We start from the raw sequence: 25,953 nt of genomic DNA, 5'->3' as shown, positions 1-25,953 counted from the left end.
GCTTCTATTTACTGTGTTATATGGCTGCCACTGGGCTGATTTTCTTAAATTGTTTTCACTTAGACCTTAAAACAGCCCTTGTAGCACGATCTGTGTTTTTAACATAAAGAGTAAGGCTCAAGGTAAAATAATATGCACTCATTTTTGCAGCAATTCAGTGGTAAAACTGGACTATACACTCTAAAACATTCATTGCTCTTTCTTCTAGGACATATAATCCATTAGAATAACCAGAATTGTGGCTGCCCTTCAAGGGAATTTGATAATTCCAGGCTAAACTGCATAGTTGTTTTCTGGTGATAAATCAGTTCTGGAAAGTCATCTCAGGAGTATCTTGGGACTTGTGCCTTTATTTCAGCATTAAAGGCCAACTTGCTTAACCCTTCCCACTGCCCTAACCCTAATACTGACTATAATCTAACAAAAACAGGAAAATAAAGAACATAGCATTCATTGGCATTTACCCTATAATACCTTGTGTTATATAAGATTTCTCTACAGGTGTGATTTGTGAGGTTCATACATATCTATTTGCTTTTTAGTTTAACATTTTCCTTACTTCACAGTCATATGGTTTGCTCTATTTTTGGGTCATAACTGGGTAAAATAATAGGTTACTTTCCTGGAAATATAAGTTATTTTTTCTAACCAGTGCATATTCAATTTTTTGGATATCTTTTTGTTTCAACAGATATAATTAAAAGTGAAATTCACCTCATTTTCTCCCTCTCTCCCTCTCTCCCTCCTTCCTTCTTTCCTTCTTAATTACATTGTTTTTTTTGAAAGATCAGGACAGTTACCTTATAGACATTTTGGATTGGTCTGATTATTTCTTCACAATATGGTTTAACATGTTCTGTACATCCTGTATTTGATTAAACTGAAAGCTAAATCTGGCTTAGCTAGATTTCAGTTAGATACTTTGGAAATAATACTTTAGAGATGATACTGTATATGCCACATGGCACCTCATCAGGAAGCACAAGATGTCTGGATGTCCTGATATGAATGAATGTTTCTAAGTTTCATCGATGGGTTAAGTTGGCTACAGACACATTTCTTCATTTTAAAGTTGTGTTTTTTCCTCTTGCAGTTCTATGTGGGATGATACTTGGGTGCAATAGCAGTAATCAGTTCCTCAGCAATCTTTCATCTAACGGTTGCTAATGAACTCTGAATATTTTCTTGAATTAGTTCTTTCAATGCGGTGCACCAATTCTGAGTGAATAATTTGTACTGTTCTACTCTTCGACTGTCAACTACTGTAAATAGGTAAACAGTGAATACTTCACTGAGAGCAAAACATCCTAGAGAAAGGCTACAGCACCCAGATAATCCTTTTTGGGTTACTGATGATTTGGGATAGTTTCATTTAATATTTAAATGAATCTAAAGCATGACTACACTATTCTTTCAGCTGATTAAACCATGTTAAGTGTGAATTTAAAGGAGCATCTAGTTGACATTTACAAGACACTAAGTGACTCCAGCAATAACCTGGAATGTAAGTAGATTAATCATAGTCCTGTCAAGTGGAATTCTATGTAGAGCTTGTTTCTCAAAGCGGAGTGTAAAGGAATAAATCAGATACAATTGTAGAAATGTAGGCAGAAGAATGCAAAGGATTGTCACTTTTTTCTCTAATTCTTTAGATATAAAATCTGGTTTCAATTGCATTATTAGAGAAATGAGACATGTTTAAGAAGCTTCAAAATAACTTGTGTAAAAGAAAAATTTCGTATTAAAATAACTCCAAAATGCTTTTTTTTTTTTTTTTTGAGCAGAAGCAGTATTTCTGTCTGGAACTCTTCTTTAAACCTTATCTTTGTTTTGCAGCTGTACCTGGAAAGAAGGAAGAGAAAACAACCAAGACAGTGGAGCAAGGTAAAAAAAAATGAAGGAGGTTGACATTATCTTCTTTAGAAAGACAACAGCATGCGGAGGAAAGCACTGGATTCAGACAGGCGGAAGACAATAACCTTTAAGTCTGTTGCTCTTTATCACTGTCCTTGCATGTATTTCTGTGCCAGGGAGAATGTGAGACAGCAATCTGGGTTGGTCTTTCTTTTGTGTAACTAAACTTTGAATATCAGTTCTGAACAGGAAAACTCTACAAACTGCTTAATTACATCAGGAGACATGCTGAAGATTGTTGGGAATAAGACAATGATCCAGGGGAACTGGTAGACATATTCCTATTTGATTTGTGGTTTTAACACCACCTTACTGATCATAATTTGAAAAATAAAGATAGCCCAATCCTATATATGCAACAACTATTTCTATTGCTTGAAAAAATAATATGTAAAAGTTAAAATGAAGAAAACAACAGCAAAAGTAAGTGGAGTATATTATATGACATATTATGCCTTCAACTATTCATTCTCCCAAGAGGTCTGAAATTTCAGTGTTATAAACTATAATGATATAAAATAGTTAATGAATTTTCTTTTATTTATGTAGCTATATCATAAATAGATCACTCCAGACTCTGCTTGAGAAAAATGCTATAGTACACTAAACTTAAAACATTTAAAGTGATGTGGTTTCGCTTAGAGCTCAAGTGTGCTAATAATTTTAATTGTTGTTCCCTCATGTCTTTGCTTTTATATAATAATACTATATTTATTATAATAAATTAAATTAGAACTTGCAATAATTTTGTCAAGAACAAAGTCTAAATGATTTCTCCTTCAAATTTGAGATGCAATTAAATTTATGAAATTCTAATATCAGAAGTTAAGAACTTTTGACATAAATATATCAAGAAAATCCTTCAATCCCTCACATGCCAAATAAATAAACTAAAGTTAAGAATTCAGTTAAGTAAAAAGATTGGTTAAGAATTTATTTCCTTGGGCTTTTCAAAATAAAATCCCATTATAATTGCATGGAAAATGTTTTCCAATTTATTTTGGCTTCTGGGGACTCTGAAATTTTACAATTCAGTAGATGTTTCTGTCGGTTTCTTTCTGAAGAAGAGTGGAATTTTAGTTTCTGAAACATAAAGTGGAAACACTGGATCCTAATTTCAGTGTGTTCAGTTACACACGTTTCTGAGTCTAAATTTATGCTTTAAAAAATAAAGATAATTATCCCTGACCTGCCTATCTGACAAGATGTTGTACAGGTCAAACATGAAAACATATGTGAAAGGATATGAAAATTTTTAAACTTCTAGATAGGCATGTAACACATACTTAGGCATTTTTTCTTTTCTTATAAAATCAATTTCAACACAGATGACATAAATTACCAAACTGCTTTGATTTCATTGAGTTTATAGCTTTCCCGCTCTAGTATAAAAGTGCTGATTACTCATGACATTCATAGGTTGTTTTCATAGCCACAGTATATCAAAAGAAAATTGACTAGAATATGAAACACCCACGCTAATAATAGTACCAAACAGACAACTGATTTGAAAACAGATTGTTTCTTTCTTCTTATCATCACATTGGTGTCAGTTTCATTAACTCTATAATGTCTCCTCTAGTGGACAAGAGACTGGAAATGGTTCATAGAGATATGATCTTACTCCTTCAGATGATTTTATAATTTTGTCTACTAAAATCTTCTTTTTTATCTTATCAAAGCTTAGGCTCTTGGATTGTGTGAAAAAGATGAGGTTCTTTCAATGGCTATTTTTATATTGACTTAGTAAATCATTTCAATTTTAAATATTGTATGACAATGGCCTCATAATTTTCAACCATAATCACAGGAAATAATATATTTGGATATTTTGCATATTTTTATGATAGTATATTACTAATAACTGATATGAAAAATAGATATTTTGTGTACTATGAGAAGTGATAATGACATTCTATAAATTTTCTCATATTATTCTAATAGTTGTGCATAATGCTTTAAGACTTGTATACTTTGCTTTCTTATGTAGTTTTTAGTTATCTTCAGAAGTATAAATAATCTATTACTAGTTTATAATTCATTGAAATATGGTTAAATCCTCTTTAAAGATTTATTTTTATTTGTTTGAACATGTACACTTTATTTAGAAAAATTATATGATTTTTGTAACTCTTAATGGAGTTTAAGTACACTTTGTGATCTAAGTATAATTGTGCATATTGAATCTCTGGACTTAGATACTTATGGATATTCCAGTATCTCAAAATTAAGTTGAAAGTTTTATTACACAATAGCGTAGTATTCAATTCTCTTAACAATTAAAAGTCACTTCGAAAGTCAATTAAGTAGAAACAGGACAAAAAAATATTTTTGGGAAATTAAATAAAATTTGATTGTCTACTAACCATCAAGAATAAATTTTAACATAATTAGTAAACATTTTATTAAGTGTAAAGTTGGAGCCTGTTGATCGTAAATGTATCAGAGTTCACTTCACTATAATAAAAGATTCAACTTTGCCTTAAATTAAGGAATGTTTCAAAATTCATAAATAGGCTAATTTGTGTCCACTTGAAGAGTTTCTTTCTTTGCTTTTGATGCTATTCTGTAAACAATGGTTCCCTATGTAATTGTAATAGTGTTTTACATTGTCACAACACCAGGCAAAACCCAAGTGCTATTGCAAGTTTTGTAAATCTGTCACTGTCCTCATCCACCTTATCAGATTCTTCTCTTCTTTGTGTATGCACTGGTCCTTTTAAAATCTGTGATGTGTACTGATTGTAGGTTTATTCCGTACTTTCAAGTGAATGTTAATAATATCTAAGAGTCATGATTTCTCTGAGAAAATTTTATCCATTTGAATATAATGAATGTTCATATTTCTTGGTGTATCAAAGTTATAACAAAAGAGGGAAACAATTTTTCATTTAAAATCAATGAAGTAAAACAAGATTTAGTTAACACAATTGTATTTAATTATTTGCTTAATATGTATTATAAAATAACTTATTTGCACATGTTGACTAAGTCATGCTGTTGACCCTCAATAAATGTTAAATTATAATAACAATATTATAGATTCCTGTGAATTCTAAACTTTTTGAAAATACTTTGTGCTTTGTTTGTTTAATATTTATTGAGCGCCCACAACTGGCTAGGCGCTGGGGAATGGGTATGAGGGGTATGACATGGGCTTTGGAGAGAAGATGGTCTATCCGAAGGCAATGCATGAAAATGAGCATACTCTCCATGTTCATGTAGTTTATATATTTTCAGGAGAACCATTAGCAACTCAGTTCTCCACTCCACTGTCTCACTTACTCACATAATACATTTTACTTCTTCTTACTCTTATTTTACTTAATATTATAAAAACAATTTATTCTTATAATTATTTTATCTCATTAATGGGAAATTACTTTCTAGTCCCTCCTTTTTTTTTTTTTTTTTTTTTTTTGAGACAGAGTCTCACTCTATCGCCCAGGCAGCTGGAGTGCAGTGGCACTATCTTGGCTCACTGCAAGCTCCACCTCCCAGGTTCACGCCATTCTCCTGCCTCAGCCTCCCAAGTTAGCTGGGACTACAGGTGCCCACCACCTTCCTGGCTAATTTTTTGTATCTTTAGTAGAGACGGGCTTTCACCGTGTTAGCCAGAATGGTCTCGATCTCCTGACCTCGTGATCCACCCGCCTTGGCCTCCCAAAGTGCTGAGATTACAGGCGTGAGCCACTGCGCCCGGCCTAGTCCCTCCTGTCTTAACTCTTTCCTCCCACTCACCTTATTCCTTTAATAAGAGACAGATCTAAATCCTACTTATCACAGCAGAATAATATATATTCAATGGAAGTTTGTATTGTTACATTAATTTCTTATAGAGGTCTACTTGCTGCCATGCAACATTTGAATCATGTGATTCAGACATTGGTAGGATAGCCATTCAACACTAAAGAGAATTTCAGCCCCCCAAAATGGGCAATGTGTGTCAACGATGTTTGTGAGGAAATAATCAACTTTATGTGTCCCTTTGACATTCTAGACAAGATTATATAAAATAAATTAGAAATGCATTATAATGTTCACCATACGATACAGCAAGAAAACACTTTTTGAGTTTAAGATTATTGAGCTGCTGTTTTCGTTTTTTATCTATTAATATTTACTTTCACTCTTACTATTATGCTGAAGCCGCAGTGGGTTGTATCTCTTTTTCCCTTAAGAATTTTTAATAGAAAGTGTATTACAAGCTGCTACATTACAAAGTTGAGTGGTCAGAGCAAAGATTGTTTCCTGAGAAATTTTGTTTCCTTTTTATTTACTTTTTTCTTTTATTCACAGATTGACTTTCCACTAAAGGCCTATTTATGAAAAGAAAAATGGATTGGTATACACTATCTTAGATAAAGTTCCTTACCATCAATTGCTGTTGCAGATCCTGGAACAAATTAATGAAGTTTAAGTTTCATACTCTAAAATTAAATTGCAGACATAATCTGAAACCATCGGCCCTGTGTAAAAACCCATTGTTACTGTATTCTCATTGTAAATTAAGTCACACATTTCAGGTCAAGTAATTTTAGTAATGAAAATGAACGTTTTATCAATATTTTACACAACATTTACCTGCATCTTAGTGACTATTATTACCCCAATTTTTATAGACCGATGATACAGTACAAGCTAGTTGTGAAGCAATGCTTTAAAAATCAAAATTTAACTCAGATCTTGGAATGGCAAAATAGTAGTTAAAAAGTTTTTTGGCTGGGCGCAGTGGCTCACGCCTGTAATCCCAGCACTTTGGGAGGCCGAGTTGGGCAGATCACGAGGTCGGGAGATCGAGACCATCCTGGCTAACACGGTGAAAGTCCGTCTCTACTAAAAATACAAAAAATTAGCTGGGCGTGGTGGCAGGCACCTGAAGTCCCAGCTAATCGGGAGGCTAAGGCGGGAGAATGGCATGAGCCCAGGAGGCAGAGCTTGCAGTGAGCCGAGATCGTGCCACTGCACTCCAGCCTGGGCGACAGAGCGAAACTCCGTCTTAAAAAAAAAAAAAAAAAAAAAAGTTTTTCGTCATTATGACCTGAAAATCTGAGTTTTACTTCACTTGATTTTTACACAGAAAGAAAGGGAAAAATTCTTTCCCAAACAAAACATCTACATCCTCATTTCAAGCCTTTACATTACATTCCATCGTCAAAAATTCTTAACTTGGAGTTAGCACTTACAACTTTGGTCTTCAAGGAAGAAGTAATTGATGATAGCCAGTGGCGATTATAAAATACCTGCTTGAACAATAGAGCACAGAGCTATCTGGAAATAACACTTCGGGCTTAGTTTAGCTCTATCAATAATTAGTTCTGTGACTGGGCTACTTATTTGCTTGCATTGCCTTTTTTTAAATAAGCAAATACTATTGCATTAAGCCATCTCTAAAGGACCTTCCATCTTTAATATTGTGCACTTCTCACTTATAAGACATGTTTTCCATGCTCGAGACATTTCCACATTGCCCCCAATGCTGAAGAACAAGCTGTCTTCTGATTGCAAGTACAATCAATCAACAGGAAAGTCCATTTAGATTATAAAATGAAAATATCTTAAAATATTATTTAAATTTACTAAGCGGACTGATAACATTTAAAGTTTTGCTGATATGTTGCAAAAATGTCTCAGCAACAAGGCATGCTATCGGATGCCAAATTAGATGACACAAAATGCTTTAAGTATGATTGTAAGCATGAGAATTAGTAATAATAGCACACAGGATATAGAAATTATGCCCTTGATACATGCACAAAAATACTATAAAAAATGGAACAAAAGAATATACTGTCTCTGGAGATAGGATAATGCAGATAACAACTGTATGTGACTGGTGGTTTCTGATTGCTTTTACAACATGGCAATAATTACTTTGTACTGTAAGTCAGTTTTTCACATATTCTGTTAGCAAAATTTTGCAAATTAATTGATACAATGGCAGGAAAAAAAAAGTTTGGCTTTAGGATATTTAAATCCTTATCACTGGAAGCATATAATTTTAAATTCCTTAGAGGGTACCACAAGTGCCTTTGCTACCAAGCCTCAGTGTGACTTTGTAGCCAAGGCTCACTGCCTCATTATCCCACTTTCTCCATTCGAGAATCCACATTAACTTTCACGCTCCATGGTATTCTTACGCTTTTTTTAATGTTTGAAATGCCTTTTTAATTCTTCTTTCGTGGCAAATTTTATCAGTTTTTGAATCCATCACAAATGCCAGTGTTTCTGTGAAGTCTTCTTTCATTTTCTCAGGTCTAGTTTGCCAGTCTTTCTGCCATGCGCCCAGAGTTCTGAGCCCTCTGTCATTGTATTTAATCTGTCTATGTGGATGCATTACAACACAGTTCGAACTCCACACAGTCTTCCTTGTTCTTCCAGCTCCCAGTAGAAAATAGACACTCAATAAATACCTATTAAATATAATATGGTTTATATTTTAAAACACAAACTTGTGTCCTCCTTTTATAATATCATTTTCAAGAGAAAGGCCTCGAGGGGTCCTGGACTTCTTTATCCACAGGGAGGCACGCTGTCACTCTGGTAAGCACAACAAAAAGAACAGTTTCCGGTGTGTTGAGAGGGCATTGGCTTTTATTTTACTCCAACCAAACCCTTTTTGAGAGTCTTGGACCTCAATTTTCTTTCTGTGTACATATCCATCGCAAAGATTACAACACAGTTAGTATGGAGATTTTTTAAAAAGATTAATAAACATCTAAAATATAAAAAATCAAATTCAACAATACATAAAAAGAATTATATATGACCAAGTGGAATTTATTCCAGATATGCAAGTCTGCTTCAACATTTGAAAAGTGTTTAAGTAATCTATAACATCAACAGGCTAAAGAAGGAAAAAACACATGACCTTATGAATAGTAATGGTAAAAGCGTTTGAGGAAATCTAGCACCCATGGTTAAAAACTCTCAGCAAACTAGGAATAGACAGAAAATTCTTAAACTTGATAAATAATTTTTACAAAAATCCTACAGCTAACATTCTATTTAATGGTGCAAAATTTAAAGCGCTCTTGCTGAGGTCAGAAACACGACAAGGATGTTTGCTCTCTTACCACTTCATCAACATTATACTGAAAGTTTTAGCGAATGCAACAATATAAGAAAAGGAAAGAAATGGTATATAAGTTGGGAAGAAAAAATTAAACTGTATTTGTTCAAAGACGACATACTTAGTTATGTAGAAAATTCCAAAAACTTCCTGGAACTAATAAGAGAATATGACAAGGTTTCAGAGCACAAAGTTAGTATGCAAAAGTCAATTGCTCTCGGATATCAGTAATCAAAAATTTGAATGAACAAGATTAAAAACACAATGATCACTTATATTGTCACCAAAAACATAAACACTTAGGTATATATTTTAAAATTATGTATAAGATCTGTTGGAAGGAAACCACATAAAGAAATAAACAGAAACTAAATAAATTGATAAATACTCCACATTCATTGATAGAAGGACTCAGTACTGTCAAGCTGCCAATTCTTCCTAAATTGAGCTACAGGTTTGACACAATTCCAAAAAAATTCTAGCAAGTTATCTTGTGGCTGTTGACAAACTAATTCTAAAGTTTATAAGAAAAAGCAAAAGAGCCAGAAGAGCCAACACAGCATTGGAAAAGAAGAATTAAGTGGCAAACTGACACTACTGAACTTCACAACTTACTGTAAAAATACAGTAATCAAGACAGTATGACATTAATGAAAGAATAGACAAATAAATCAATGAAAGAGAAAAGAGAACTCAGAAATGCACTCACAAAAATAGAATCAGCTGATCTTTGACGAAGGAGAAATAACAATTTACTGGAGAAAGGATAGACTTTTGAACAAATGGGTGTCAAAACAACTGGACATCCATAAACAAAAATAAAAAAGACAACCAAAACCCCTCAAAAATAGACTTTACATCCTCCACAAGAAAATTAACTCAAAGTGGATCATAGACCTAAATGTAAAACATGAAACTATAAAACTCCTGGGAAATAACGTAGAAGATTTAGGTGTCCTTGTGTTTGACAATGACATTTTAAATGAAACACCAAAGACACAGTCCATGAAAGAAAAAAATTATAAGTTGGGCTTATAAGATACACAGATGGCAATAAACATATGAAAAGATGTTCAACATAACATATAATTAGATTAAAACAATGAGATACCAATACACACCTATTAGAACAGCTAAAATGCAAAGCACTGACAATACAAAATGCTGGGGAGGATGTAGAGCAACAGAAACTCTCATTCTTTGCTTGCGGAAATGCAAAAAGACAATTTGATAGTTTCTTAGAAAACTAACCTTACTCTCACGATGCAATCCAGCAATTATGCTCCTTGGTGTCTATCCAAATAAGCTGAAAACTTACATATATGCAAAAACCTGCATACGAATGTTTATATCAGCTTTATTCATATTTCCTAAAACTGGGAAGCAACCAAGATGTCCTTCAACAGGTGAACAGATAAATAAATTCTGGTACATTAATACCATTAATGAGATTTTTATTCAGTGTGGAAAATACATGAGCTCTCAAGCCACAAAACTGCATAGAAGAACCTTAAATTATATTTCTAAGTGAAATATGACAATGTGAAGAGTCAACATGTTGTATAATTACAACTGTCTAATATTTTGGAAAAGGCAAAACTGTGGAGAAAGTTAAAAACTCAGTGGTTACTAGGGTTTGGGGAGAAGAGAAGGGTGAATAGGTGGAGCACAGAGAATTTTTAGGATAATGAAATTATTCTGCATGAAACTGCAATGGCAGATATGTGTCATTATACTTTTGTCAAAATCTATAAGAAGTATAAAACTAAGAGTGAACCCTAGTGTAAACTATGGACTTTGGTTGATAATGATGTATCAATATTGCTTCTTGGATCGTAATAAATGTACCACACTCTTGAGGGATACTGATGGTGATAGAGCCTAAGTGTGCTTGAAGAGGGTGTCTTAGTTTGGGCTGCTATAACAAACTGCCATAGACTGGGTGGCTTACAAACAACAAAAATTTATTTCTCACAAATCAGGCTGCTAGAATGGTGATGTGCTGTGAGAGCCCTCTTCTGGATTGCAGACTGCTGTCTTTTTGTATCCTGACATACAGAAAGAGGGCAAGAGAGCTCTTTGGGGTTCCTTTTATTTTTCTAAGGCCACTAATTTTATTAATGAGGGTTCCACGCTGATGACCTAATTATCTCACAGAGGTGCCACCTCCTAATACCATCACATTGGGAGTAGGATTTCAACATATGAATTTGGAAGGGACACATTCAGATTGTTACAGAAAGAAGGTACAGGAACTCTGCACTTTCTGATTAGTTTTGCTGTAATCATAAATCTGCTTCAAAAATTAAGGTCTATTAATTTTTTTAAGTGCATGGAAATCTTGAAGAATTAGTCCAGTTCACTAAGTTAATTTTGAAGTATATTTTGAAATTCTATACAATGAGTAGCAGAAAGATACATTAAAAGTCTCCTTTATTTTGATTATATTAATAATTATTCAGTTAACATTTTTTCTTATATTCAATTATATTTCTTCAACTTTTCAATATATGTCATCTTATAAATTAAGTTTCATTTTGAACAGTTACACTACAATGATAATGATTCTTGAGATCCCACATAAATGTGTTTTAGGACAGGATTTCTATTTTAAAAACTTCAAAAGACAATATAGAATATGTATAATGAATAATATTGTTATAGAAATAAAGAATGTATTATATCTTAAATGAATGGATTATCAGAGGTTATTACAAAAAAATAAATGGTCATAAATGTGTAAATATGTGTATGAGATTACTGAACTTTGGAAAGTCACTCAAAATTTCTTAGACAACAAAAAAATAAAATGTGAGGTAAACATTAGATTTAAATATACATAATTTTCATTTTTTGTCCAGGAAAACTATCAGGTATTGGCCATTTCATTGTATTTGACATTTTTGCCAGACTAGGATTACAAATTGGAAAATAGCTAATCATGAAAGATGCTTATAATGATGATCAGGCTACTGTGTGAAGATTTGACGAAAAGTTTCCTGATAAAATGTGATTGGCACAAAATTTAGCAAATTTATTAACTCATTCAACAAATAGTTGTGGAATTTCTAGTATGTGTTAGACTACCTAGTTCCTGCTTCAGATATATTATTTGCAAGACTGTGGCAGGCTGGCAATCATAAAGAACACTGATGTTATCTGGTGATTCACATGTACACCCTGTTCGCTTTTAGGGACAATTTGTGGTGATATCTACTTTATAATCCAGGAAGCTCCCAGAGGCATAGTGTAGCAGTTTAACACTAACTTTGTCATCTCATAGCCTGGATTCAAATTTTCCATTGGTAATTTACTAGCTGTGACCTTGGACAAGTTATTTACCTCTTAGCTTCAGGTAAAACATCTATAAAATTATGGATAACACCTACCTCATTGGAGACAAGTGAGAAGTTAAAGCGATCTTATGTTAAAAATGCCTAACTACACAAAATAATGCTTCGTCATTATACATGGATACCGGAATTTCCTTGAGCCCTGCCCTCAAGGAAATTACAATATTGTAATAAAGTTATTATCTTAATTTAAACACGGAAACTTTGACATCTTAAAATGACGAGACTCCACTAGAAAAATTTCATGACTAATAAAGTTTTCTTTGAAAAAGTCTTCTTTAGTGGTTCAGTAGCTAACCCTGTCCCTAAGATATCCTAGTTCATCTCATCTCCCCAACATTAAAATAGAAGTTAACAGAATGCATATCTAATTTCTTATCAAATAAAGGAGGGCTAATTTTATGTTTTTGTATCTTTACATATTGCTGATCTTTCTGAAAGAGCTGGATAGAGATGAACTAAAGTGCACCCTACCAATTTTGATTAGTAGTCAGATTATTAAGGCGCATAAGGATCAGAATATCAAAGTGTGTATATATGAATATTACAATGCTTGCAGCCAAGCTACACAGCCTCAAAACCAAGCAACTATGAAATTGAACCAGAATTTAGTCAAAGGGAAAGGATATTCAGATGGTTTCAAGAGAAGTCCCTCAGCTAAGGTAATTTGAAGAACTATACTAATATAAGGAAGAATTTATCAAAAAGACTAGAATACTGAGACTACTGCATAAGACTGTTATTTTGCATTCTTATGCCATTGTATATGTCACCATTTTAACATGCCGATACAGCCCAGCTTGTCTAGAGTATACAAGTGTAATTGAAGGAAGCTCTTCAAAGAAGTATTTACAAAGTGTTATATAGTATTTTCTAGTTGATGCTTTTGGAATTCATTTATTCTCCATCCCCCCAATCTGTTAAATATATAACTTAAATTTGAAAGAATAGTCTAATTTCCCTTATTTACAATTTCTTGAGGAATATCTTCCCACAGTCTTCACGTACTGACAACACTGTTCAGATGTCATTCAAGAAAATTTTATATTATGCTTTTGAATTGGTTTGTCCAGTTAGAGATAGAGGATTACATAGGTTGCAAAATTTTATTCTTTTTAAATAAAACACAAAGACTATGAAATAAATAAAATGAAGTTTCCAAATTTAAAAACATAGCAATGTATAGATATAATTCAACTGGAAATGCTGTAAGGATTTTAAAACACATATTCAGGAAAAATAAGTAAAATGTTAAAAAAAATAGATGTATCAAGTTCTTTAGCCTATAGAATACAGAACAGTTAAATGTATCATTATACAAAGTTAAAGATGGTGTCCTGACCAAGTTATCTCTAATTACAAAGTTAATGAACAGTGTCTCCAGTAAAATTAGTCTGTTATATCTTTCAGAAGAATTCAAAATTACTGTTACATAAAGCATCAATATATTATTATTTCCTTCATGATAATTATAAACACAGTATTTTAAACCATTTAGGCAACTTGAAAATTATGTCTCTGTATTTACTTATAAATTTTATATGTTGGAGTTTGTAGTAGATTGAAAATATTATAAAATATCTTTCCTAAAATATCCTGGCTTATCAAAATTGCATTCGAATTAAAATAAAACAAAGAGATATTCATGTAAGGGATTCACATATTGACTATGAAAACAATCATGCAATTAATCACTATTAGATAACTTTAGGAACAGTGCAGTATCATGTTAGGAAGCAACCAAAAGATGTTATGAGACAATTTTATTTTTTTAATGCTGTGTGATGATGTACATTATAAGTTACACTCTGGGAAATTATCAGGTATCGTTGCACTTTCAGATAAAGCTTGTCAGGTGGTTGTTTATAATTATGCTTTCCATCAGAAGAAAAGCCCAAAAAGTTTGGTACGTTCGTATTATTCATTATGTTTGTGAAAAAAACTATCTCAGATCAGCAAGCATCTTACATCTACAAAAGAGAAAGAGACAGTTTTTAAAGTTATGTTTCTGAGCACTTCAGTAGAGCAAGCTGGGTAAGAAAGATTAAGAATTTTGGATTTGATTCTTTATAGAACCAGGGGATCTTAACTGCATGGTAATTTTGTTTACACTTTCCAAATTCACTTTCTTTATTTGTTCTAGCTATGTTAGAAAGCACCAACAAAATATTTTTATTAACATCCTCATTAAATGTCACTAATGATAAAACTGAATTTATACCTGATCATTCAGAGCAATGAATAATAAATAATAGGCAGATCAATGGTATTAATAATTACTACTGTTTCCTTTAAACAGATGAACACTTGTAGTTTGGATTCAAAATGTTTATGCTTGTGTCAGGAAAGAACTCTTGGGCTGAGGATACAGAGGATACTCTGTTATAAGACTTTCCATTATTTCAGCATTTTGTCTTGTCTTTTTCAAGAGCCTCTTTTTTTTTTTTTTTTTAAGAATTCTTGCAGAAGGAAAAGGAAACACATATATACCTTTTATATTCTACAATACAATTAAAAGTAAAAACTCTTTGCTATTTATTTTTGGTTAAATATACTCAGGTCCATAACTTAAATTGAAAAATTCCTGGATGCATTTCTATTGAGTATTATTTTCAAAATGAATACTTTTTATCTCAGATTATTTAAAGCTTGACGTCTATAGCTATTTTGATCATAATCTGTATTTTAAATTTTTAAAGGTCTGGCAATAGCACATCAAAATGTATAAAATTAAAGCTATCACTACCAATACATAAATAATATATCAATATAGACAAATTATATGAGATTGGATTTAAAACATGCTGTTAAAAAAAAAAAACAGCTGAGAACACTAGTCTTTGTATGTGGGTGTGTATTCACTTGTCACATATTATTAAGAAAATAATTGTTCACTTTCTGGTTTATTTTGTTTTTATATAATTAGTTTGCTTAATAAGTCAAGTCAATCTGTGTGAACAAAGCAAGTAAGATTAATTTGGGGCCTTTAAAAAAATGCTACTAGTTATATTGATAGTTTTCATTCATAAACATTACTGTAGGTTGCTTTGCAGTACCTGTAAATGATCTGCACTTAACCTGTTCTTTCCAACTGCTTGCTGGATGTTTCTTTTTTGGGTGTCTTGTCGACATATGAGACACAATACATTCAAAACAGAAATGATATCTTCCTCCAAAGACCTCTCCTTTTACATTTCATATCTCAGGTGAGGGAAAATTATCCTATTGTAAACCAAGTAAGAACTCTAGGAACCATTCTCAGCTTAAAACAAAAACAAAAACCCTAATACATGTCTCGACATGGTGGCTCACGCCCGTAATCCCAGCACTTTGGGAGACCGAGGCGGGCAGATCACTTGAGGTCAGGAGTTTGGGACCAGCCTCGCCAGCATGGTGAAAACCTGTCTCTACTAAAAATACAAAAATTAGCCAGGAGTGCTGGTGGGTGCCTGTAATCTCAGCTACTCGGGAGGCTGAGGCAGGAGAATCACTTGAACCTGGGATTTCAATGAGCCGAGATCACACCACTGCACTCCAGCCTGGCGACAAAGGAAGACAAAAACAAACAAACAAACGAACAACAACAAAAAAACCCCAGAAAACTGAATACACCTACTTACAGTTATGCAATTAAAATGGCATTTCCTGGCCAATGAAATTCTACCCAATTTATAAGCCTAAACCTAAAAGGCATATTCTCAGTGAAAACCTTCCCCAATTTAAAAATTAGAATTAATAATTTTTTCCCCTGTTATCTGTATAACTTTACTGGAGTACTTATCACAGGTTCAAATTTTTGCTGTTTGTTGGTTAACTACCTTTTCACAACTATTTCTAGATATAGGTCATTTCAAAACTTAGTGATGTAAAACAACAGCTGATTTCATTTTGTTCATCATTTAGTAGGTCAGGACTTCAGGAGGATACAGTAGGCCGTTTTCACTTGATTATCTCATATGATTGCAGTCAGATGTCCAGCTGGGCTGCAGTCACGTAAAATCACTGACTCCTGGATGTGAAGGATGGCTCTCTCAGACGGCTGGCAGTTGATACTAGCTGTTGGCTGGGAGCTCAGCTGGGGCTGTGAGTTGGACTGCCTAGATGTAGCCTCTCTAGCATGGTGGTGTTAATTAGATTACTCACATGGCAGCTGCATTTCCCAAAGCAAGTGTCACTAGGTTCGCAGGTGAATACTGCATGACGTTTTGTGACTTAGCCTTGGAAGTCACACAGCATCACCTCCACTTCTGTTGGTTGTAAATGGCCTGCACAGAAAACTGATAGATCTGTCCTGTCCAGGTCTCCTATTCTCTGTCTGTTTCTCTAAAATGTGTACTTCTTTCCATTTCATGTTTGCGGGTCTAATTTATTTCCCTTGTCAAGTTCTGCCTCAGTACTACATGCTTTTTTACATCCTTTACTGAGTCCATTATGCAACTACTGGAGCCAGCACTTATGTTCTTGAGAGCATCGATATAGTGGTTCAAATCCCAGGTCTCCTATTTAAAGATCTTGGAAAGTTAGTTAATTTATGTGAAAAGCAGGAGTAATAACAGAACCTACATACCTCATGGAGTTGAGAGAACTGAATGAGAAATTGGTAGAGCACATTGCTTGACACATAGTAAGTAGACAACATTAGCTATCATTTTTACCATATCTTTCTTCTTCAAAGCCCAGGTCAGTTTACTTGTACCTTTTAAAATATATATGGCATAGTCTGTACTTGTGGATAGTAGTTCATGGGCTTATTTTCTATTGTTTTCCTATTTAGTCCAACGTCTTATAGACAAAATATACCTGGAGATATCTGCATTGTGAATATCAACTCAGATGCCCTGTGATCTTTAAGCCTCAGTATACAAAACACATGAAGAAACTTGCATTTTTTTCTCTATTATTCTTTGTAACCTTTTCTTCCCATGATCTCTCTTGCAGAAATTAGAAAAGAAAAATCTGGGAAAACTTCTTCAGTTCTGAAAGATAAAGGTAACAGAGTTAATTTAATATGATATTATAAATGTATTAGGAAATATATATTATTGAGAACATAGTACATTAACAGCATCCCCTTTGCAAATATGTAAACCAGAACTGCAGAGGTCACCCGCATATTTTTAAAAACTTGTATTTATGTATTTGTCCCTAAAATTATTTCTTCTCACTGTTACCCAGGAAGTGCTCTGATTACAGTTCCCAAAAAGAAAAGAAAGAAAAATTTAAAAAGGATTTTTTTAGTGAAAAAGGTAAAAAATATAGAAGGGAAGTGAAGAATATTAAGAAGCACTTGTCCCCAAATTCTCTGATTCTCTCCTTTCTAGTCCTAAAATATATATTTAGTGCATAATATATCCCAAGCGCTTGGTAAACACTGGAGATGATGATGACAGCAAAAATGGTAAAGCTACAAACAGGAAGTAAGATTTGGTAATTAGACCTCTGCATTCTGATATTTTCAAATGCTCTGAGGCATATTCTGCCTGCTTTAGTCTTATAACACTCTGTATTTCTATGAAAAAGCATGAAATTCTTAATTAAAATTTGAAACTTCTATCTCCTGAGTGGACTAACTGCTTTCCTCTTTGACTATGTAAATATTTAACCTGATCCTAAGAATAATGTCCACATAAAGCATCAAGCCTTCTCTACCTATTTCAGCCTTCAATGACTCCCCTCTCTTCTGAATTAACACACTTGTAATATTTATAATGTATTCTATAGTACGTATATGTGTTATATATATGTACTATAATATATAATTTATTATATATGTGTGTTATATATGTATATATAATAAATTAACTAAAATTCATCTATTTAAACATCAAGATCTGATATCATTCACCTTACTTTTTTGTGTGGACTGATCAGTGCTATATTCAATAAGTATTATGCATCTAATATGCAGTAATTAAATCAGATACTCACTAGACACGAAGGGTGCAAGAAAAGCATAGACTATATTCTCTGAGAAGTTACAGTATTAATAACATAATTAAATTTATAACAATTGTTATTATTAATTAGGAGGTATCCTAATTAATTGGACCATGAATTAATTAGGAGGTATCCAGGATGCTATGAGAGGGTGTAACAGGGGATTCTGATCAATTTTGTGTGACTAGGAATTTTTTTCCTGAAGAAATAAAATGAAATGTAAATGAGGAGATGAAGAGTTAGCCTGGTAAAGGTGTGGGAATTGTTTGGAGGAAGTCCAAAAGTGGTGCATCTACTCTTTGCCAGGCACTTTGATACCTAATTAACATATTTGTTTCAGCAAAATGTACTGGCTACCTCAATTTTTATGAACAAAGAATGTGAGGTCTAGCAATATAAGTTACTCAGTGTCACACTGTGGGTAATAGGGAAAGGTAAGAGTCAAAGTCATCTCTGCCCCACTTTAAATTCCATTTTTTCTTTTTAACACAGACACTACTTGCACCCTAGAATAGGGGTCTTATATCTGTATTCATAAAAGCACTTTTGCTTTGAGTGTAGATCTCATAAAAACACACAAAAAATCTATTTGGCATGGATGCATTGGACATAAACTATGAAAAATAGTCTTAGTTCTTCTGCTATTGGAGTAACTACACTTAATTCTCACAGATGGGCTTAATCTATTTTTCTTTAGTGATTACCTGTAATTTGGGACCGTTCCCTTCCCAGCCTCCACTCTCATGTAATACGAAAATCAATAAAAACAGCGTCCTTGATTACGTGAAAACCAAAAGTGTCATGAAAACATACTACCAGGAAAAGATATACATATATAATTTGCAATTAACATTTGTAAAATCTAAGTATTTTCTTCTTCCATTGTCATGTGGAAGAGATTTGGGGGACATTAATGTCTTTATTTTAGTCTGCATTTATATCACAGGAATATTTGAACCACATGTTATTGTTCACTATGAAAGCAGCTCAAAAGAAAAGTTGGGGGCTTAACTCCAACGCTTCACTTTGGGCAATGATAATTATCAAAACTTTTAACTATTACTTAAAATCTTCACATGTGCCAAAGTTTAAACTGGTTGGAAGAATAATTGCTAAACTCTGTCCTGGAAAGCATTACCTGGAGGAAATAAATCCACACTGACCACTTCATTAAGTAGGCTCTTGTAACTTCTAATATTGTTGCAATTGTGTATTTTAAATCATCCTAAATCAATAATCATATGCTGCAAAACTTATATACATAATTTTCTAGTGATTTCAAATTTTAGAGAACATAGTAGATAATTTTACAATTGAAATTCCTTACTGAAAATTTTTTGTTCCATGTAAAATTATCTACTATTTTCTCTAAAATTTTCAATCACTAGAAAATTATGTATATGAAGGTTTATAGCATATGATTATTGATTTAGGATGATATAAAATATAGCTACTTTTTAATTCAAACTGCATTAATGTCCCCAAAATGCCTTTGTTATATATAAGTTGAATACTGTTTTAGAAGAATTTTATTTTTTTCTGAATATAATTTATCATTACTAAGAATCAAAGACAAAATTTTAATATTTCCTATAAGATTTTAGGGACTTTAAAAGCGTCTGCCGTGTTATTGTTTTTGGAGAGTCTCTTTGAAGCCTGCTGCTAAGCTGTGGCAGAATCAGAATGCAGAAATTTGACTTGCTAAAAATTCACTTATTTTATTAGAGTTGTATTTTGTCAGCTACTTCTATTAAACCACTAAGAGATTGTCCACATTTGCCTGTTACTCATACATTCCACTTGCATGTGTACATCCAAATTCATTTTAAAATGATACTTCAAGTTTAAAACCAGCATTATTACAAGGAAATCATTTGGAGCCACATTGATCAGAGTTGTGACAACCATGAGTCAATTAGGCATTCAGAGATACATTATTAGGCTTTTGTCTTTATGTAAGGAAATATTGAGAGTTCTAGGGATGACTGTTTCAAAGGAAAAAAACAAAAAAAAACAGGAGCATGATATGTCTTGCTACTTTTGTTGCTGGTTCAGTTACTGACTTTCCTGGACCAGTGGACTCACTTAAGCCTTTTCAACACACCCACAGGGGCATAGTCTTGCATATGAGGTCTTGACCATCCAAAACACAGAAAATCCTGTTAGTGACCAATGATATTGGTTATCCTCCTTGTGGCATTCAACCTTATCCCAGATAACTTGTTTCCAACTCCTGGCCTAACATATCTGAGTATCGCAGATTCACCTACAGGCTGAGAAAGAGCAAACTGAATCCAAACAGGCAACACAGTAGTTAAGTAATTTCTCCTCCTCTGAGAACATGATGATAGCACCTCTAGGTTTCTCTGTTGCTGGAGTAATGCAGTTGGGCCTCAGAATTATTGACTAGTTTTGTGTCCCACATCTGTGTATGTTTGGATATAATGGGAGAGGAATCTCGACAGAACTGATCTTCTTTAACTATGCTCAGGACTATGCAACTTATGATCCCCCAACTTCAATTTGTCCTCAACATGTTTTTTGTAGACATTTCCACCCAACAATTCCAAGCTAGAATTAAGGTTGGGGTAAGTTGTCTGAGGACTTTGAAACTGCTCCCCAACCATGCTGTACGTCATCATGGATACTCACCCAATTCCTCCTTACTGCCTTTGTCTCTGGGGGCAGTGTAAGCCAGTGGCAAATCTGAAACGATTTTCCTATTCCTTAGGGAATTGTTTTTCCATCACAATCTTCTTGCCTCAATAATTTTGAGCGAGTTCCACTTTATATCCTAGCACCATTGAACACTTTATCGGCCCTGATCACCAAGAACCATAAATCATCCTATAGGCTCTTAGACACACACGAAGAGACTACCATATTTTTAAAAATGTTTTCCAATATTCTGCTTTTGACAAACAAGATAGATAAGTTGAAAAGTGGCTTAAGAGTTGACTCAAACCACTGACGTATCTCTCCTTCCTAATGAAGAAGTACAGGGTTTCCATGTAATACTCTCTTCATTTTTTGTCGGATTTAATATCCTACTCACTTCCTTGAGTAGTTAGAGATTGCTCAGAGAAGTCTGTGGACTTCCTAAATTGGGACAAAAGCCCCTGAGGACAAAACAGATGCTGAGAATAAATGATCTGTAGGAAAGTCAGTGCAAGTGATGACTCAGCCTAGGAACAGAAGGCATCTTGCCAGTAGCAAACTTGGAAATAGAAATCACTTTTATTTTCTGAGATCATTCTCCAAAGCTTAAGGTAATGGGTTTACAATCTTTGAATGTCCTATAAAAGTGTGTCTGTTATTCCACCCTTTCCTTCTCTCTCCACCAAAATCAATGTAGTTCTGTGGGCTGTCAGTCTAGGTCCTGTATTTTATAACTACTAAACCCTCACACAAACATACACACTCACCCATTTAGATCAACGTGCTGAATCTTGAATTCTGAGACTCAAAGCATTGCACTCTCCCGCCCCACTGGGAGTCTGTTTCCACCACCACTTCTCATTTCACAACACATTAATCCTTTTGGCTTAGCCAGGAAGTACAAGAGCAGCAAATTACCCCCATCAGCTTGAAAAACAGTTAATGAAGCTTCCCAGTGTGTTTGTTCAATTCATGGCTCTTGATTTCATCTTCATATGCTGAAGTATATGGGGAAAAAAAAGCCCTATTTATACATAGCACCATAAATAGCAACATGAACATTTATTTGCCACCAAATACATTTTTTAAAAAGTTCTACTTGCTTATGGATTTCTAAAGCTACAGCTTACCCGACAAGAAAATTTTGCTGTGAAAGATACAGTTCTTTTAACAAAACCTCAAAATCAATTCTTAATACATCCAAAACTATCTGGACACAGTTAATTCTAAGTGATTACTACAGTGGCATCTCCATTTACAAGCACCACCATCATAGTCTCTGTATTTTCACCCAAATCATATGGTGGGAATAGAAAAAGGGACTGAAAGGATAGATCTCTTTCTTTCCCTTATAATTGTATTAAAACTCATTTTCATCCATAAAATGTATATTGAGCGTTAATGTTGCCGAGGAAGAATAAAATGTGTTTATGTTTTATCTTTTATTAGACTGTTAATTATAATGATATTCAAGGCATTGCCCATATATATGTCTGGAGCCCATGATATGGTCTGAATCACACTGAAGATGTGTTTGGAAGGTGGTAGAATAAGTAAAGTTTTATTTGCGTTACTTCAACCAAGGCCTTCATTTTGAAGACTTTAAAAGTTTATAGATAAAATTGTCTGCTAGGTGAAATTGTCTCTCAAATTTTGTTTTAGTCTCATTCTTGAAGTTTAACTTGAGTCTGAAGACTGAAACACCACTACATACATGATATGTGCAGGATTTTCTATTTGGTTATTTTTTTGACAAAATGTGGGCTAAAAGAAATAAACTGGTTCTGTGCCAATTAAACAGTTTTGGAAGACTTCTGGATGCTGAAGTCATGTGATTTTTTAAAAATCACAGATAAATTTAAGGTCCTATCCATCCATATACTCATTCTCTTAAATCAACAAGTAGATTATAACTTGTTGAACAACATGTTTGTGCTAAGGAAAAATGATCAGTTTATGGCTTATTGTAGTCTATACTGATGTTTATTTGTTTCTATATGAGTAAAATCATTTTTAAAGTGCATTATAAAATTTCTACTTTCAGCTTACTGATATTTTCAGCTTACTGACTTCATTATATAGGTATCTGAAAATCTCTTTGTCTTGACTTCAAATAAAAGTTCGATGTTTCTTTTCAGAATCTATTAAAGGGAAAGAAGAGAAAGTTCCAGCTTCCCTAAAGGAAAAAGGTAATATTATACAAAGAAATGCGAAGCCACATTGATCTGCCTTTTGTATATTAAGTTATTTGCAACAAAGTAATAAATCATTTCATTTTCAGGGTCTCAAAACCATAGCTTTAGTTTGCCTTCATATGTTTTTAAGCAAAAGAAAAAATATTTGTATTCCATCATTAAATTCTAAATTGTTCTATGGAACAAAAAAGAAAGTGTAGCTGCGTCAGAAATACCGCAAAAATTTTAAAAAGTCTCATGCTATTCTGACTCCATGGGTCTGTAGTGAAATGGAGCATTCTACATTGTATAAATATCCAAAGGAGAATCTTAGGAATAGCCATGGAAGCCAAAGATTTAAGATAAAATGAAATAGTAAAAAATTCTCAGTGAAATCTTTTGATTCTGTAAGTTCATGTATAATAGAATCCTAAACATATCATATAGCTAGGAGGAACTTAGAAACTGTAGTCCAATCCTCTTGTCTTACAGACAAATGAAACCTGAATAGTCAAGACCTTTTTCAAAGTTATAGTTTGTAGTGGAGACAGCATTAGAACTTCAATCTCCTAAATCAAGCACTGTGCTTTTTCTAATGTGCCGTGGTGCATCTCTAGCCTTTCCATTGTGATAGGCTTGAAGTAAGATAGATTCTGATATGCCGTACATCAAATTATGTCCCCTAAAACACAAACAAACTTGCCAAATTCAATGTAAAACATTAAATTTCTAACTAATCCAAGTATATTCTGTGGACATGGCATTGTGCTCAGAGTTTTCTAATATTTCTTGGTGTCAAAGTAAACATTAAAAATTTTCCATTGTGCCCATATTAATGAGTCACTGAAATTATAAAAACCATGTAATATACTTACTATTGTGAATGTTAGAAGAAGAGCCCGTTTCCCTGTAAAATATTGACCACACTTAGTAGAGGGGCTTAGTGGTAACATTTTCATCTTACTGAGATTATTTTATTGATAAGAGAAGGATTTCTGGTGAGTTTACATAGGCATGGATTGGGGTTGGAAGTGGTATGGAGATCAGCGGGAGAGGAAGCCTGACAGATCAGTAAGAGGAATGAAGGATGCATGGAGACCCCCTATTAGTGAGTGTAGCAATGTATAAAACTATAGCCTTAAGTCATACTTTCCTAATTTTTCAATTAATGTTAAAATAAACATAACTGTTATTTAATGAAATGTAAGAACACAACATTATCTTTTTCTCAACTTCATATGTACCTAATTAAAAAATAATAATTAAGGCAACATGGCTTCAAACCTATTAAGGCACTTATGCCTTCTTTTAGAAATGTGTTATTATAACTAAAACTTTTTTTTAATCAGCTTTTATGGTAGTTACTTTATTGCTATACACTATTGTGTTATTTTGGCATAAGATGTAAACTAGTATATTTTGCTTTGCAAGAGAATTCATATATGTTATGTTAAATGTCCAACAGGCAGAAAAATAGTGCTATATTTTAGTATTCAAAGTTTAAATTAATTGAGAAAGGTAAGAAAAATATCCTGAACTTACTGAAACATTAATTCATCTTAAATAAATTCTAGGTTTCTTTAACATTATCTTACTGTTGGTTTACTTGGATATTATATAGCAATGTAAGTTGAAATGGTTAGATATCATTAAGTAATTTAATCACACAATGATGCTATATTTCTTTTGCCAATACAAGGTGGAAATATTTTTAGGAGGTGCAGACAGGAATATTATTTATCTCTCTATATTTTTATTTTAAAAGTTTAGTTTTTGTTTATTTTAGTCTCTGATGTCTGGAAATATATTCTCAAGAATCTTCTTCTACTCTTCCAAATATCTTCTTTTCATAATCCCATACCAGGTGGTCAGATCTAGCACCAGCCGGTTCATGGTTAGAGATATTAGTGATGGGGACAGGGGCAACATATATCATGTTGAAGAAGATGCATTAGCTAAATCCTCAGTTTTACTTCATTGTACCATTTTCTTCCTAATTTTTAGTGAGGACTATGACTAGACAATGGTTTGTACAAAAAGATAATTAAATGTAATCACCAGAATAATTATTTTAAATCTCATTTTATTATTATTATTATTATTATTTTAGAAATTGAGCCCTTAAATTACTGTCAGGATTTTAATTAGTCATTTTAATTTTTCCCATTTAGAGTGACAATGATCTCTCCCAGATAATTTGCCAGAATATTAATGATGCTCTAAAGTTTTGTGCATTGAATTTCTTATTATTTTTTTGTTCCAAATGAGCAGCCAAAATTCAGACCTGTGATGCTGAATGTGAACGACAACTCCTGGAGATTTTATCAGCAAAGTGTAATCATATCATGCAAAGCGACTTTAACTTTCACCTCTAGGAGGTGTTATCTCCTTAGGCTTTCTTTCATTAAAGGGGATGAGTACCATCTCACACGTATTGGAACAGTAACATCTCAAATAAATCTTTAGTAACAGGAATTAACTTTAAAAGAAAGTCTTTTTGGTTAAAAGTTTAACACTTCTTCTTTTAGCAATTAGAGAGCTCCTTAAAACGTTTCATTAAAAGAGCATCAGACATAATATGACAATATCATGCACAATTAAATGAGAAATTAATCTATTATGTGTTAATCCTATAATACTTAAATAGCCACAGCATATTCTTCTTTGAGTAAAGGTAGAACCATGTTCTAATTTATGCTCTTAAATCTGCTTATGCACTAAACTCTCCTATTGAATTAAAATAAAAATGTTCAGGACTCATGACCAGAGATTCTGATTCAGTAATCATGTAGTGGAGACAAGGACTCTGGCCTTTTAACTGTTATTTTCCAGGAAAATGGAAGTG

This window comes from Theropithecus gelada, chromosome 4 (genome assembly GCF_003255815.1).
Source record: "Theropithecus gelada isolate Dixy chromosome 4, Tgel_1.0, whole genome shotgun sequence".
Classification (NCBI taxonomy): domain Eukaryota; kingdom Metazoa; phylum Chordata; class Mammalia; order Primates; family Cercopithecidae; genus Theropithecus; species Theropithecus gelada.
Note: the sequence above shows the minus strand (reverse complement) of the source record.